This window comes from Hyperolius riggenbachi, chromosome 2, assembly GCF_040937935.1.
Source record: "Hyperolius riggenbachi isolate aHypRig1 chromosome 2, aHypRig1.pri, whole genome shotgun sequence".
Classification (NCBI taxonomy): Eukaryota; Metazoa; Chordata; class Amphibia; order Anura; family Hyperoliidae; genus Hyperolius; species Hyperolius riggenbachi.
Window position 1 is genome coordinate 268,257,417 of NC_090647.1, and position 16,775 is coordinate 268,274,191.

The 16,775-nt window shown below is 43.9% G+C and overlaps 1 protein-coding gene across 1 annotated transcript in view; it reads left to right on the forward strand.

Moving 5' to 3' along the window:
- The window catches only part of PPM1E (protein phosphatase, Mg2+/Mn2+ dependent 1E), a 388,390-nt gene that overhangs the window by 18,608 nt on the left and 353,007 nt on the right, over window positions 1-16,775 (forward strand). The gene's annotated exons all lie outside the window — the stretch shown is intronic.

Consider the following 16,775-nt stretch of genomic DNA (forward strand, 5'->3'; position numbering starts at 1 on the left):
TTTCTGACAATAGACTGACAACATTAGCTCTATGCTTGTTTTTGATTTAATTCATACACTACTGCAGCCAAATAGATCAGCAGGGCTGCCAGGCAACTGGTATTGTTTAGAAGGCAATAAAAATGGCAGCATCCTATCCCTTTTACCTCAAGTTTACTTTGTGTTTAATGCACATCAGTCTGACTGCATAAACATTAGATGTTCAGTGCTGGAGTCGCACTGAGCAACCATTGCGTCTCGTTTATTGTGGCAGTTATCGGAAGCTCAGAGCTGTGGTCGATCTGAGCAATCTTGCTCTCTGGTCTATAGCTCCTGTAGACTTGACAGCTGCCTGCTCACCACCTTGCTGTATTATTATAGCTCCTGCTGTGATCTGTGTAATCTCCTACACAAGTGCATTCCACACTGTAGCCTGATATTACCCTGCCACGTTTGTCTTTCCTAGTGGGGTCTGGTATTACTCTTGTCTTCCTGACCTCAGTCTCTATACCTTGCACACTGAAGTCCTGCGGGGTAACCGTAGCTGGGTAGGCGTACTGGTCTCCAACTCACGTGGGGGCTTGGCGTATCGGTGAAGAGCGTGGTATTAGATTGGGGTATAGAGGCTGAAGGAAGGCGAGAGATCTGCCAGGCCTTACAGTTCTTTTAGACAGCATTTCTATTTAATTCTCCAGGCCTGTCTGCTCCCATACGCAGTCATGTGAAATCATTAGGCTACCCCACTAATATTCAGTTTTTCATAGAGAAATGTTCACATATCAATGTCTAATATTGTTTTTATTTATCTCTGGAAAAGAAAGTGAATTAATTTCAGATAAACTACAAAAATTAACATTGATTCTCTCATTAAACAAAGAATCTCAACAAAAATGTTTATTCTCCCTGAGAAAAACTTGGGACGCCCAACCCTTAACCTCCTTACCGGTAACCCCGTGCTGAACACGGGGTAAGCCGCCGGAGGGTGCCGCTCAGGCCCTGCTGGGCCGATTTTCATAATTTTTTTTTTTGCTGGACGCAGCTAGCACTTTGCTCATGCAATCTGATGCGGCGCCCCCCCCCCCCAGACCCCGTGCGCTGCCTGGCCAATCAGTGCCAGGCAGCGCCGAGGGGTGGTTCGGGTCTCCCAATGACGTCCCGACGTCGGTGACGTCATCCCGCCGGGGGAAGCCCTCCAGGAAATCCCGTTCTTTGAACGGGATTTCCTGATCGGAGATCGCAGAAGGCGATCGAAGCAGGCAGGGAGATGCCGCTGAGCAGCGGCTATCATGTAGCGAGCCCTGGGCTCGCTACATAATTTAAAAAAAAAAAAAAAAAAAACTGCTGCGCTGCCCCCTGGCGGAATTTTTCATACTGCCAGGGGGGTTAATAAGTAGCGTTATACTTTTTCACTGGAATAACTGCATTGGGACACTTATTGCACCCTCCAACATTGGTGTGAGGAAAGTTTGCTCCACTCCCTAGTATTGCATTCTTTTAGCTGTGAGATGTTTTGGGGGTTTATTGCATGTACAGCCCTTTTTACATTAGTCCACATCATCTCAGTTGGATTAAGATCTGGGCCTTGACTCTGCCTCTCCAGAACTCTCAATTTTTTTACTTTTCAGCAAGTCCTTTGTGGATTTACTGCTATCCCTGAACCATGACACTTCCACCTCCATGCTTCAAAGGCAACATGAAGTTTTTTTCCTGGAATGCTGTATTAACCACTTGAGGACCTAGGGCTTTCTACCCCTTAAAGAGACTCTGTAACAACAAAAACCTCCCCTGGGGGGTACTCACCTCGGGTGGGGGAAGCCTCCGGATCCTAATGAGGCTTCCCACGCCGTCCTCTGTCCCACGGGGGTCTCGCCGCAGCCCTCCGAACAGCCGGCGACTGTGCCGACTGTCAGTTCAATATTTACCTTTGCTGGCTCCAGCGGGGGCGCTGTGGCGACTTTCGGCACGGAAATAGACGGAAATACCCGATCTCCGTCGGGTCCGCTCTACTGCGCAGGCGCCGGAAACTTGCGCCTGCGCAGTAGAGCAGACCCGACGGCGATCGGGTATTTCCGCCTACTTCGGCGCCGAGAGGCATCAGAGCGCCTGCGCAGGAGCCAGGAAGGTAAATAATGACGTCACCGCTGCCCGGACTGCACGGAGGGCTACAGCGAGACCCCCGAGGGACGCAGGACGGCGTGGGAAGCCTCATTAGGATCCTGAGGCTTCCCCCACCCGAGGTGAGTACCCCCCAGGGGCCGTTTTGGCGTTACAGTTCCTCTTTAAGGACCGGCCACTTTTTTTCCATTCAGACCACTGCAGCTTTCACGGTTTATTGCTCGCTCATACAACCTACCACCTAAATGAATTTTGGCTCCTTTTCTTGTCACTAATAAAGCTTTCTTTTGGTGCTATTTAATTGCTCCTGCGATTTTTACTTTTTATTATATTCAGCAAAAAAGACATGAATTTTGGCAAAAAAATGATTTTTTTAACTTTCTGTGCTGACAGTTTTCAAATAAAGTAAAATTTCTGTATACATGCCGCGCGAAAAATGTGGACAAACATGTTTTTGATTAAAAAAAACCCATTCAGCGTATATTTATTGGTTTGGGTAAAAGTTATAGCGTTTACAAACTATGGTGCAAAAAGTGAATTTTCCCATTTTCAAGCATCTCTGACTTTTCTGACCCCCTGTCATGTTTCATGAGGGGCTAGAATTCCAGGATAGTATAAATACCCCCCAAATTACCCCATTTTGGAAAGAAGACATCCCAAAGTATTCACTGAGAGGCATAGTGAGTTCATAGAAGATATTAATTTTTGTCACAAGTAAGCGGAAAATGACACTTTGTGACACGAAAAAAAAAAAAAAAAAAGTTTCCATTTCTTCTAACTTGCACCAAAAAAAAATGAAATCTGCCACGGACTCACCATGCCCCTCTCTGAATACCTTGAAGGGTCTACTTTCCAAAATGGGGTCATTTGTGGGGTGTGTTTACTGTCCTGACATTTTGGGGGGTGCTAAATTGTAAGCACCCCTGTAAAGCCTAAAGGTGCTCATTGGACTTTGGACCCCTTAGCGCAGTTAGGCTGCAAAAAAGTGCCACATATGTGGTATTGCCGTACTCAGGAGAAGTAGTATAATGTGTTTTGGGGTGTATTTTTACACATACCCATGCTGGGTGGGAGAAATATCTCTGTAAATGACAATTTGTTAATTTTTTTTACACACAATTGTCCATTTACAGTGTTATTTCTCCCACCCAGCATGGGTATGTGTAAAAATACACCCCAAAACACATTGTACTACTTCTCCTGAGTACGGCGATACCACATGTGTGGCACTTTTTTGCACCCTAACTGCGCTAAAGGGCCCAAAGTCCAATGAGTACCTTTAGGATTTCACAGGTCATTTTGCGGAATTTGATTTCCAGACTACTCCTCACGGTTTAGGGCCCCTAAAATGCCAGGGCAGTATAGGAACCCCACAAATGACCCCATTTTAGAAAGAAGACACCCCAAGGTATTCCGTTAGGAGTATGGTGAGTTCATAGAAGATTTTATTTTTTGTCAAAAGTTAGCGGAAAATTGATTTGTATTGTTTTTTTCACAAAGTGTCATTTTCCGCTAACTTGTGACAAAAAATAAAATCTTCTATGAACTCACCATACTCCTAACGGAATACCTTGGGGTGTCTTCTTTCTAAAATGGGGTCATTTGTGGGGTTCCTATACTGCCCTGGCATTTTAGGGGCCCTAAACCGTGAGGAGTAGTCTGGAAATCAAATTCCGCAAAATGACCTGTGAAAGCCTAAAGGTGCTCATTGGACTTTGGGCCCTTTAGCGCAGTTAGGGTGCAAAAAAGTGCCACACATGTGGTATCGCCGTACTCGGGAGAAGTAGTACAATGTGTTTTGGGGTGTATTTTTACACATACCCATGCTGGGTGGGAGAAATATCTCTGTAAATGGACAATTGTGTGTAAAAAAATCAAAAGATTGTCATTTGCAGAGGTATTTCTCCCACCCAGCATGGGTATGTGTAAAAATACACCCCAAAACACATTGTACTACTTCTCCCGAGTACGGCAATACCACATGTGTGGCACTTTTTTGCACCCTAACTGCGCTAAAGGGCCCAAAGTCCAATGAGCACCTTTAGGCTTTCACAGGTCATTTTGCGGAATTTGATTTCCAGACTACTCCTCACGGTTTAGGGCCCCTAAAATGCCAGGGCAGTATAGGAACCCCACAAATGACCCCATTTTAGAAAGAAGACACCCCAAGGTATTCCGTTAGGAGTATGGTGAGTTCATAGAAGATTTTATTTTTTGTCACAAGTTAGCGGAAAATGACACTTTGTGAAAAAAACAATACAAATCAATTTTCCGCTAACTTTTGACAAAAAATAAAATCTTCTATGAACTCACCATACTCCTAACGGAATACCTTGGGGTGTCTTCTTTCTAAAATGGGGTCATTTGTGGGGTTCCTATACTGCCCTGGCATTTTAGGGGCCCTAAACCGTGAGGAGGAGTCTGAAAATCAAATTCCGCAAAATGACCTGTGAAATCCTAAAGGTACTCATTGGACTTTGGGCCCTTTAGCGCAGTTAGGGTGCAAAAAAGTGCCACACATGTGGTATCGCCGTACTCGGGAGAAGTAGTACAATGTGTTTTGGGGTGTATTTTTACACATACCCATGCTGGGTGGGAGAAATAACTCTGTAAATGGACAATTGTGTGTAAAAAAATCAAAAGATTGTCATTTACAGAGGTATTTCTCCCACCCAGCATGGGTATGTGTAAAAATACACCCCAAAACACATTGTACTACTTCTCCCGAGTACGGCGATACCACATGTGTGGCACCTTTTTGCACCCTAACTGCGCTAAGGGGTCCAGAGTCCAATGAGTACCTTTAGGCTTTACAGGGGTGCTCAAAATTTAGCACCCCGCCCACTTGCCAGGACAGTTAACAAACCCCACAAATGACTCCATTTTGGAAAGAATACACAACAAGGTATTCCATGAGGGGAATGGTGAGGTCATTGAAAATTTTATTTTTTGTCACAAGTTAACGGAAAATGACACTTTGTTAAAAAAAAATAAAAAAAAAAATTCTGCTAACTTGTGACAAAAACTAAAATCTTTTATGAACTCACCGTGCACCTCACATAATACTTTAGGGTGTCCTCTTTCCAAAATGGGGTCATTTGTGGAGTCTGTCCTGGCATTTTAGGGTCTCTGCAATCATTACATGTATGGCCAGTATTAGGAGTTTCTGCTATACTCCTTATATTGGGTATACAAGTAATGCACTCTGGGCTGAAAGGAAAAATGAACGGCAAACATACCTTGCTCCACATCAATGGCAGATCTTCCTCCACATCAATGGCAGTGATAACCTCAGGAGAGAGACACCCCGTGCCACCCTGCACTCAGGGTGAGCCACCAACTTATGTGACTGGGCCTCAGAACTTTAGTATACAGCATTATGCCTGTAGGATACAGCAATATGCCTGCCAATAGAGATGACTCTGTGTGGCATTAAAGCATCATCATAGGCCCAAATCACATATAAACCGGGGGTGTCCACACTCAAGGGAAATTCAAACATGCCGTCTTATATCGCCAACCCAGGACAGATCAGCAATATCAAGCATGGAAACCGATCCTTCTTCCCATTTTTATGCTTACCCGTTTGGTCTTCAAGCTTACCTCTCCTCTCCCTGCGACAATGTGCGAAAGACCACTGAGTGTGTGCCTACTCCTGTGTCTGGAGTTCCCTAGGTTCTAATAGTGTACCTGCTCGTGGTACCTCTCAAAACACGGCCCTACGCATAGACCAGGCTGGTCAGGACAGCGGGGACAATAATAAACGGTGTCACTCCTTGTTCCAGCCCTGCTGCAGACACGGCAACGTTTTCTTCGGATGCGTTGACCTGGGGCACACGGAAGCTGATAGGCGTAATGCCTTCCATGCAGTCGGCTAGTTGCATCTGGGGGGGGGGCCTGGCACCTCCTGGATACAGGATGTCCATAATGATCTCTTCCTGAAATTGGAGGAAAGATCCAGTTCTCCCAGCCTTACTGTAGAGAACAAAGCTGTTGTAAACTGCCAATTGAATCAGATAAAAAGACACTTTCTTATACCAGCGTCTTGTTTTCCGGGTAACTAAATAGGGCGCAGTTGGGTGTGGTGGGGGGGAGGGTGGGGTTGGGTGTGGCGGGAAGTGGGGTCTCAGGCAATCAAACAATCACGGGGCAATCGAAGCCGATCACGGGACAATCAAATACAATTACAGCACAATCGACTCCAATCACAGCCCAATCAAATCTGATGCACTCGGAAGGTGATGGGGGAGGGTGGGATTGGGTGTGGCGGGAAGTGGGGTCTCAGGCAATCAAACAATCACGGGGCAATCGAAGTCGATCACGGGACAATCAAATACAATTACAGCACAATCGACTCCAATCACAGCACAAGCAAATCTGATGCACTCGGAAGGTGGTGGTTGGAGGTGGTGGTGGTGGTGGGGGGGGGGGGGGGGGGGTGGGGTGGGGTTGGGTGTGGTGGGGGGGAGGGTGGGGTTGGGTGTGGCGGGAAGTGGGGTCTCAGGCAATCAAACAATCACGGGGCAATCGAAGCCGATCACGGGACAATCAAATACAATTACACCACAATTGAATACAAGCGCAGCACAGTCAAATACAATGCACTTGGACGGTGATTAGGGGGGGGGTCTGAGGGCGATTTGAGGGGATGGGGGGTTGATCAGGAGCCTGCACGGGGCAGACTGAGTCCTGATCTGATGAGAGGCAGACACAGGGGGTTACTGATCAAAGATCAGTTAGTGATTGCTGGGGAGGACAGATGTAAACAAACAGCAGGGGATGTAATCAGAAGGGGGGTACGAGGGCAATCGAGGGCCTGGGCAGGTGATCGGTTACCCCCGCGGGGCAGTTAGGGTCTGCTCTGATGGGTGGGGGTGCTGAGGGCTGATGGACAGGTGATAGACAGGTGATCAGAGGGGGATCAGAGGGTAATGTAGCTGTATACAAATGTATACAGTATACAGGAGGGTAGTCTGGGATGGGGTGTGGGGGTGATCTAAAGGTAGGGAGGGGGGATCAGGGGTGACTAGGAGGCAGTTAGGGACCTAAACTAAGGGGCAGCGTCGCTAGTTAGTGGCAGGTGGGGGGGGTGGGGGTTTTGCAGGGGTGCAAGGGTGCTGGGCAGGGGTCTGCTGGGGTGATCAGGGGGGGTATGAGGCCTGGGGTGGGTGATCAGGGAGGCTGTGGGCAAAATCAAGCTGCGTGCAGTGAGACTTACAAGTGCTTCCTCCTCGCTGGTGGTCTCTGGAACAATGAGACCACGAGGCGAGGAGGAAGCACGTATAAGGCACTTTGTTTACCTAACAAAGTGCCTTATACTCAGGGATTGGCTGATCCTGCGGATTCCTCCGCTCGCCGGCTCTGCTAAGTGGCCGGCGAGCGGAGACAAAATGCCCGTGCTTCGATCCCGGGCGGAGGATCGCGTCACGGATGACGCGATCGCTCCGCCCATGCCCTTAAATGGACTGCCGCCTCTGTGGGTGAGGCCGTCCTGCAGGGCTCCACTTCCCCGCCGCCCCTGTGTAGTGGGCGGTCGGGAAGTGGTTAAGTTTACATCAAACATGTTCTCTGTTCTGGTATCCAAATAATCTCATTTTTAGACTCATCTGTTCAAAGAACATTATTTCACAAGTTCTGGTATTTGTCTACATTCTTTCTGGCACATTTCAGACTGATCTTGATGTTTCTCTTAAAGAGCAAAGGTTACCTCCTTACACACCACTTATGGAAGTTAAAGTTGTGGTGTCTCTTTCTGTGTGTTGAGGCATGCACATTCACATCAGCAAGAGTCTGCTGAAGGTCCTGTGATTACATTTTAGGGTTTTTAGCATCTTGCAGACTGCAGCTAGGGCAAACTTGCTTGGACGGCCAGACCTGGGCATGTTGGCAGTTGTTTTGAAAGTCTTCCTCATTTAGAATATTATTCAAATGGTGGAATAGCTGATTTTATATTATTTTTAGATATTTTGAAACCCCTTACATATTGTAGTGGTGCAGCCTACTTGTAGAGAGCTCTTTCTCTTTTTGGCACAAATCGCTTACCAGGCTTATAAACTGGTACAATATTCTTTCTGAAGGCCTCAGACAGCTCTTTTACTCTCACCATCTTGTTCAATCTCACCTCAACAGTCAGGGATATACCAAATTACATGTGTGAGGTTGGAATAGGCCAAGCCTCCTTCAAAATGCTAAACAACTATCTTCTAATAATGTGCACCTCATGCAATATACCTGTGTGTTATTTGAGCCATTTTAAACGACTCCTGCAGCAAATCCAGTCAGACTTCAGTCAGCGCACCTAATCTGCATGCTTGCTGAGGGGCTGTGGCTAAAAGTATTAGAGGCACAGGATCAGCAGGGCTGCCAGGTAATCCGCACTGTTTAAAAAGGAAATACCAGTACATATGTCATCCTCAATATCCCTCTCACTTCAGGCTCCCTTTAAAGCCATTGTTCCCCTCCTCCTGTAAGCCACTCCATCATGTGCCATGGTGCTAATTTTAGAGGATCAGCAGGACAGACAGGCAGTTTGCATAGTTCAAAAGGATATAAAGATGGCAGATTCCATATCCCTCTCACTTGTCTTTAGGGGGAATACATTTTTGGCTGTTCTTACTTATTCCTTTCCAGAATTTTTTATTATTGAATTACATTGTACAGAAGATTTTAAAAACCCTTTTCTTCAGTTTTTTTTAATAGTTTAGTTCTATCACTTGAATATCCCACTATTGTTAAATTGTTGTAGGTTTCTAGTGTTACCTCCGCAATTCACATTTGGGGGTTGTCAGAAACTCAATCACTATCTGCATACATGTTATCAGCAGAAGTAGGCACAGGGGGACAGCGTTGGCACAGAGGGACACAGTTGAAGCATGAGGGTGGAGGGCAGAGGTGGCACACAGGGAGACACTGAAAGCACATGGGGCCACATTGGAGGCACAAGGAGATAGAAGGAGGCAGATAGGGACAGTGGAGACAAGGGGTGGGGGAGAGATGGCACAGAGGGAGAAACTGAAGGCACATAGTGGAGGGACAGAGATGACACAGTGTTTTAACGTACATACCAAAATCAGGTGGCCTCTTGCACACTACATGCCATTCAGATTTTTTTTTATACGATCTGATTTTTGATTCCAATTAAAAAAAAAAAGTACTGTATGCTGCTACCTTTTCATCGGAATCAAAAATCGGATCGTTTAAAAAAATTGGAATTGCATGTAGTGTGCAAGAGGTCTAAGAATGACCCTACAGTCCCTATTTAATTCATTAACCAGAGACTACCTGAAACCACTGGGAGACTGGAGCGCCCCACTCCTATTCTAATAGGATGTTTATTTTCTACTACTTGCAGTTTATGTTCATAGGAGGTTTTTGCTATGTGCTGTTTCCTATAGAGTGGCAGACATTAAGTATTAATAGTTTATTATAATCGCAATGTAGGCAAAGATATAAGGAAATTAGTGCTTGAGAAACCATTCTGTAACAAAACAGGTAATACTATAACGCAGTTATATGCTGTATTTGTTCATACTTTGATGTTTGTGTTATTTGACAACATAGGCTAGTCGCATGGAAAAATCCTTCAAGTAATATCTTGGATTAAAGAAAATATTACTGCCTCATGCACCAAATATCTATCTTGTGCCTATATCTGATTGAGTATTATTAAATATGTTTCCCATGGGAACTTTGCTGAAACAAAAAGAGAATATAAAAGAGTGCAATGGGTTTTCCAGAAACACTTTAAACACTGAGCTTTCATGTATGACTCTATTCTGTATACTCTGCTGTGATCTTTCATGTGTCATTTTGACAGGTCTTGTCAGAATAATGTCATATTGCTATCATTTCACCACGCATCCTGTGCATTCAAACCAAAAAAGCTTCATCAATGCTATTTTCATACTGTGCTGCTTCTAAACAGTAGCAGAAGAATATTTGCAAATAAATCATCTTATGTTTTGTTGGTGTTTCCTTTCATATAATAGCTCTCCGAAGCATTGGTACTTAAGGTTTTAGTTATTGATAATTTAAACCATTGTATCTGTAGTTTGGATGATAAGCTTGGTTTAGGAAAAATACAGATTGTTATTCTTTCTCCTGTGATAGCATTGTGCTGTAACATATGGCATGATATTCACTATACTGGTATAAAAGACATTCCCTTCTGTTATAAACACAAAAATAATGTCAGTAGGAATATGATGGCTACTGCTGTGTCATGTCATATCTTAGGGCTCTGAACAAGAATAACACTATTTTTACTGACTTAAACTGAACCCGAGGTCTAAATAAACTGATGAGATAAACAATTGTATTCCTCCTCCTACTCCTAAAAATGATTTATTTAGATACCCCATGGTTTTATTTTGTATTTAAACATTTACAAAGTAGATTGAATGTTTTGTTTTCTCTGCTGAGTGGCAGCCTTTTAAGTGTCCCAAAATAAAAATACATGAACTATTGACCCCTTTCTATCTCCTCCTGCTTTCAGAAGTTGTATTCTGCTAGGGACACTTTTATGGCTGAAATTTGCTTATCATTAATGTTTACTATATTCCCAACAAAGTACTGATAATGCAGAAACAGTCACTTCCATGCCTATAAATTAATTATTTCAGGCAACAAAATAAAACAAATAAAACATCCTGGTTATTAATATGATTTGCAATGTAAATACAGGCAGGGGCGGGACGAGGCAGAGGCAAGAGAGGCTCCAGCCTCAAGGCGCTGTGTAGAAGGGGGAGCCACTACTCACTCAGCTATTATTCCTCTATAGTGTTTAAAGCAGAGAGAACTAAAAAAAGGGCAGTAACTGCAAGCCAGATAACTGGAGATTAAGGTGTTGGGGGCCTCTTAAGGTGGCTACTAACTGTCCAATTTCTAGCAAAAAATTGTTTGCGCGATCAGAAATTCTGATCGGATTGGTTGTAAATAATCTCAGTTGACTTCAAATCGATTTGAAACGATTATAAAAATAGTCGTCCGATTGGATTTTCATCAAATCAAAATTTGGATTTTCTTGTTGGTTGTGATAGATAGGAAGCAAAGATTGGTACATTGAAGTTGTAGTGAACAATTTTTCTTCCGAACGATTTTTCACTAGAAATTGGATCGTTAGTGGCCACCTTTAGTCTAATAGCAATCAGTGTGTGACAGCTGGGGCGGGAGGGATGGAGGGGCGCACTTAGGTTTCTCACCCTTGGGTGCTGGAGGACCTTTTCCCGACTCTGCATACAGATTTATCTCATCATGTCACATGTTACCTCAGGTACACTTTAACCCTGCTTTGAAGAGACTCTGAAGTCTCCAAAAAAATGAGTTTTTTTTAACATAATTGCCCTTCCTAAAATGCTGCATCCCCATGGCTGAAAACTCCATAAATCACCCCAAACACCCTAGGGCACATTGCGGGGCTCCTTCCGCATAGAGGCAGAGCTTTTTGCTGCAGCTCTGCCTCTACACGCGTCCATCAACGCAGATCACCGCCTATCCCTGCCCCCCCTCAGTCTTCTTTCACTGAGAGAGGCGGGGAGCGGCGGCGATCAGTGCTGATTGATGCGCATGGAGGCAGAGCTGCAGCCCAAAGCTCTGCCTCCATAGGACAGCAAAATCCATGACCAAGAAAGTCGTGGATTTTGCCGGGGGAGTTATGGGTTGTTTATGGAGTTTTCAGCCGTGGGGATGCGGCATTTTAGGAGGGACAATTATGTTAGAGGTTTTTAAAGTAAAAACCTCATTTTTAGGAGACTTCAGAGTCTCTTTAAAACACAAGCGTATAACTTTGCATTACCGAAAATATTTACCACTACTAGTCTTGCATAGTTATATAATTATTTGGGTTGAAAAAAAGACATACGTCCATAGAGTTCTGTACTCCCTCGGTATTTGCTGAAGTACTGATAACACCTCAACGGTAATGATAAGGAGTGCACATGGAATGATTTTTGACAAGATAGGAAGAGAGTACTTACAAAACTGTTAGTATAACACACACTTTTTTTTTGTTTATTATCCATAAAAGCACAGAGAAACCACTTACTGGGATTGGCATGATAGTAGTTGAAAAAAGGAAATGAAGTTAATAATTAAATAACCTGCATTTAAATCAGGGCCCTATATTAAACATTTCTAAATACAGTTTATTATAAGTACATTAGCACTTTAAGGTCACTATAAAAGGAAAAATGCTTGTGCAGTGTTGATCAGCGTTCAGCGCTGTGCTGTCAGTAAGACTTAGAATTGCCCACGCACAGTCACACTGTGTCTAGCAAAAATACAGACCTTTCAACAATGACTTTACAGTAGTTTTTGGCAGAGAAATACCAGCCGTGCTGTGAGTTATACTTTGTAACATAGAATACAACATTCTGTTCCACATATTTTGTAAATTTTTAACATGCAGTGACAAAAATACTTCCATAAGAAGGGTTTGTGCCGTAAGCTTTAATGTCTCAGTCAACTGCGTTTTCATTGTTTCATGTATGTTTTGTTAGGTATAATCATAATGTACCGCATTATGGAAATGCGTATGGTATGTGATATATGCAAGAACATCAGAAGTGCATAGACTGCACTGTCTGACCATCTCACTTTACGTATTGCGCAGCAGTGTTTACGATATTGCCCCATTGCATGCATTTTTTGCAAAACGTACCTTGATTATCCGATGGCAGGGTAGGCTTGAATCCAGTGCTCATATATTTTTCCCAAAGGACAAACACCCGCTACAGAATGAATGCCCAACTACTGGACAGGAAGTAAGTCTGTGGAAATACTGGTAGAATTCAAATATAACATGGCATCTACTCCTTGATGGTCTTTTTGATATTTATTTTTCTGCCATTATTGTAACAACAGGTGCACTAGTTACAGTGGACCAGAAGACGAGTAAGGTGGACTCCGCTCAACCTCCACTCACAGAGACAGTGAAGGAGCTAGGCGACTCTGACCCAAACAACAACCAGGAAAAGGGGAAAACTCCGCACAATGTCCACAGCAAGATGTAAATTTACAATTTTTATTAAATCAGGTAAAAGCAGCACAGCCAGACAGCTGATGTGTTTCGGGCCGACAATCACCTTTAATCATAGCACATGATTGTGCTATGATCGTCTCAATAAAAATTGGAATTTTACATCTCCCTGTGGACATTGTACGTACTGTAGTTTTCCCCCTTTTCCTGCACTAGTTACAATGGTCATAATACGGGGACATTTTAACACAGCTTGCCATAAAAAAAGATTCCCATAAAAATCTGACAAAGGATCTTACCCTACTTCACTAAAATTTCGAAAAAATGTTTTATACAGATCAGGAATGAGACCTTAATAAGTGTTAAAATACTGGATTGTGTATCTACTGTGCCAAGCATATTAATAACTAGGCTGTGTTCCTTTCTTCTTTTTCTGCCTGAAAAAGTTAACATTCTGGTATCCAAGTGACAGTTTCTCTCCATTCGGGTCCAATTGGACTATAGCATAACCCTCACAGATAAGGAATACAGTCATAAAACTCTTTCCTGTTAGAGAACAACTTCTGAGTGCAGGGGATGGATAAACAAGGTCAATAGTTCATATATTTTAGCTTTGGGGCACAAAGACTGTGTTACTGAGCAGAGACAATGAAACATTAAATATACTTTTTTTAAACATAAAATAAAACTGGGATATAAAAAAAAGGAATTTTAGGAAGTAGAGGAGAAATACAGTTATCTCATCAGTTTATTTTCACCTCGGGTTCACTTTAATTGTGAGCAGCTTGGAATCAAATCCTGATTTTGATTAGGCCAATTGCAAGGTGCAAACATTTTACATTAAATTTGCATGCAAAGTACAATTATTAGCATCTCATAGACCATCTCTACTAAACTCTCTTAACCACTTAAATGGTTACAGACAGTATATCTACGTCCTGCAGGACTTCTAGGGACGTAGTCAGCCATGGAGGCCCTAAAAGCCAAAGCATGCCGAACGTTCTATGCCATCAGGAAATAACTGTACCACTTCAAACCACCAGTAAAGGTCTGGATGAAAGTATTTGACAGTGTCATCACCCCAATCCTACTGTATGGAAGTGAAGTATGGGGCCCCACCACCTACCCAAACCAATCAAAATGGGAATCCAGCCCAACAGAAATATTCCACCTGGAGTTCTGCAAACACCTTCTCCATGTCAATCGGAGTACCTCAAATAATGCCTGCCGAGCTGAGCTAGGTAGATTCCCATTACTGCTTGAGATACAGAAGAGAGTCTTGTCCTTCTGGGGCCACCTACAGAGCAGCAGCCCTGACTCACCCCACTACAAAGCCATGCATGAAGACCAAGAGAAGCCATGTGCACTGAAAGTAGTGGTCAGCTCTATACTCCCTCCAACCCCCTATCCACAGAACATAACAAGAGTCCAGATAAAACACACCACAGCCAAGAGCAAAGAGGACTATGTGGAAAAATGGAGGAGTGAAATAAAACAGTCACAAATGCTAGCCATATACCAGTCTCTCTACGAAGAGAATATAAAATGGCCCCATACCTGGAAAAGCTCCAAAACTCCCAAGAGAGGAAATCCTGAGTGTCTACAGATTGAGTGCTCACAACCTCGAAATAGAGTCTGGGAGACACAGACACACGTACAAACCCAGGGAGGAGAGACTATGCCAACACTGTGAGCAGAAAACCCTTGAGGATGAAAGCCACTTCCTGCTGCACTGCCCCAAATATACTGCAACCAGGGACACTTACTTTAAAGTGAACCTTAAGCCAGAAAAAAAAATGAGTTTTACTCACCTGGGGCTTCTACCAGCCCCCTGCAGCAGTCCTGTGCCCTCGCAGCCACTCACTAATCCTCTGGTCCCCCGCTGCCAGCTAGTTTCGTTTTTGCCGACATGCCCGTCAGGACTGGCCACGCATAGCTTTTTCCGCATTCCCGACTGTAATTAGCGCTATTGCGGGCCGGAACGCGTACAAAAATACGTGTTGCCGCATTACGCACGCATAGATATGCGACAACGCGTATTTTTGTACGCGTTGCGGCCCGCAATAGCACTAATTACAGTCGGGAATGCGGAAAAAGCTACGCGTGGCCAGTCCTGACGGGCCTGTCGGCAAAAACGAAACTAGCTGGCAGTGGGGGACCAGAGGATTAGTGAGTGGCTGCGAGGGTACAGGACTGCTGCAGGGGGCTGGTAGAAGCCCCAGGTGAGTAAAACTCATTTTTTTTTTCCTGGCTTAAGTGTCCCTTTAAGAAATTGTTGGAACTATTCCCAGACTTTCTTACATTAGAAGATGAGAGAAAAACATATATCCTACTGGGAGAAGAGGAATCCACAGTGACAATCGCTGCACACTGTCACAGCATGCCACAGACTGAGAGGAGCATAACGGAACTGTAAACCTAAAAATGTCCACAGACTGCTTAGCCATTGTCCCCCTACCCCACCCCCTCTCATGTCCCCCCTTTTCCCCTTGCTTTGGCAATACCTGTATGAATCTTGGTCATGCCAATAAAGCTATCTTTGATTTGATATTTTTCTGTTGCGGCTATTCGCTCGCTTCCGTGCGGGTCCTCGTCGCTGCCAGTTTGAGGGGAGATGAATGAATGGGAACGCAGTTCATATTCATTAATGTAGTTCCCCTTGTGAATGATCGCCAGCATCAATGAGATGCCTGCGTCATTGTAACTTCCGAAGTTACACAGCCACGCATTACTTCCTATTCACGTACCGCTGAACGGGGACACCTGGCCACACGGGGACACAGCCCAGCAAGACCCTGCAGGGATCCGGCTGCCCTAACCCCCCAAATGCACCCCCCACCTTTCAGCAAAACCGCCTGGTCTGTAAGGGGGGTTAGGCGGCCGGTCCCGAAAGGGTTAATATGCGTGTCAAGAGGGTATATAACTAATTTTTTTTTAAATTATAAGCTTGTAAATGGTGATGGACGCAAAACTGAAAAAATGCTCTTTTATTTCCAAATAAAATATTGGCGCCATACATTGTGATAGGGACATAATTTAAATGGTGTAATGACCGGGGCAAAAAACGTGTGGGTTTTAATTATGGTAGCATGTATTATTTTAAAGCTAAAATGCACGAAAACTGAGAAATAATGAATTTTTTCAATTTTTTCTTAATATTCCTGTGTTCTTAATATTTCTAAATGCATTTAGAAAAAAAAATCTTGGCAAAATGTACCTCCCAAAGAAAGCCTGATTGGTGGCAGAAAAAACAAGATATAGATCAATTAATTGTGATAATACCATAGTGGCTGAGAAATAATGAATTTGTTCCATTTTTTCTTATTTTACCAGTTAAAATGCATTTAGAATTAAATAATTCTTAGCAAAATGTACCACACAAAGAAAGTCTAATTGGTGGAGAAAAAAACGATGTAAATTGTTTTGTTGTGATAAGTAGTAATAAAGTTATTGGCGAATTAATGGAAGGAGCGCTGAAAGGTGAAAATTGCTCTGGTACAGAAGGGGTAGAATCCCCCCAGTAGTGAAGTGGTTAAACACGGCTCTACTAAACCTATGCAGGTCCCTATTATTGGCTGTACTGGCATGCGGGGATATCCAGTCTTGTCTAGTCCACCTGTAGAGTTTCAAGTGTCACACACAACTTCTGCACCAATGCAGTGGCTGTAAAGCAGTCGTGTGGAGTGGGAGCAGGACTGTAGGTTTA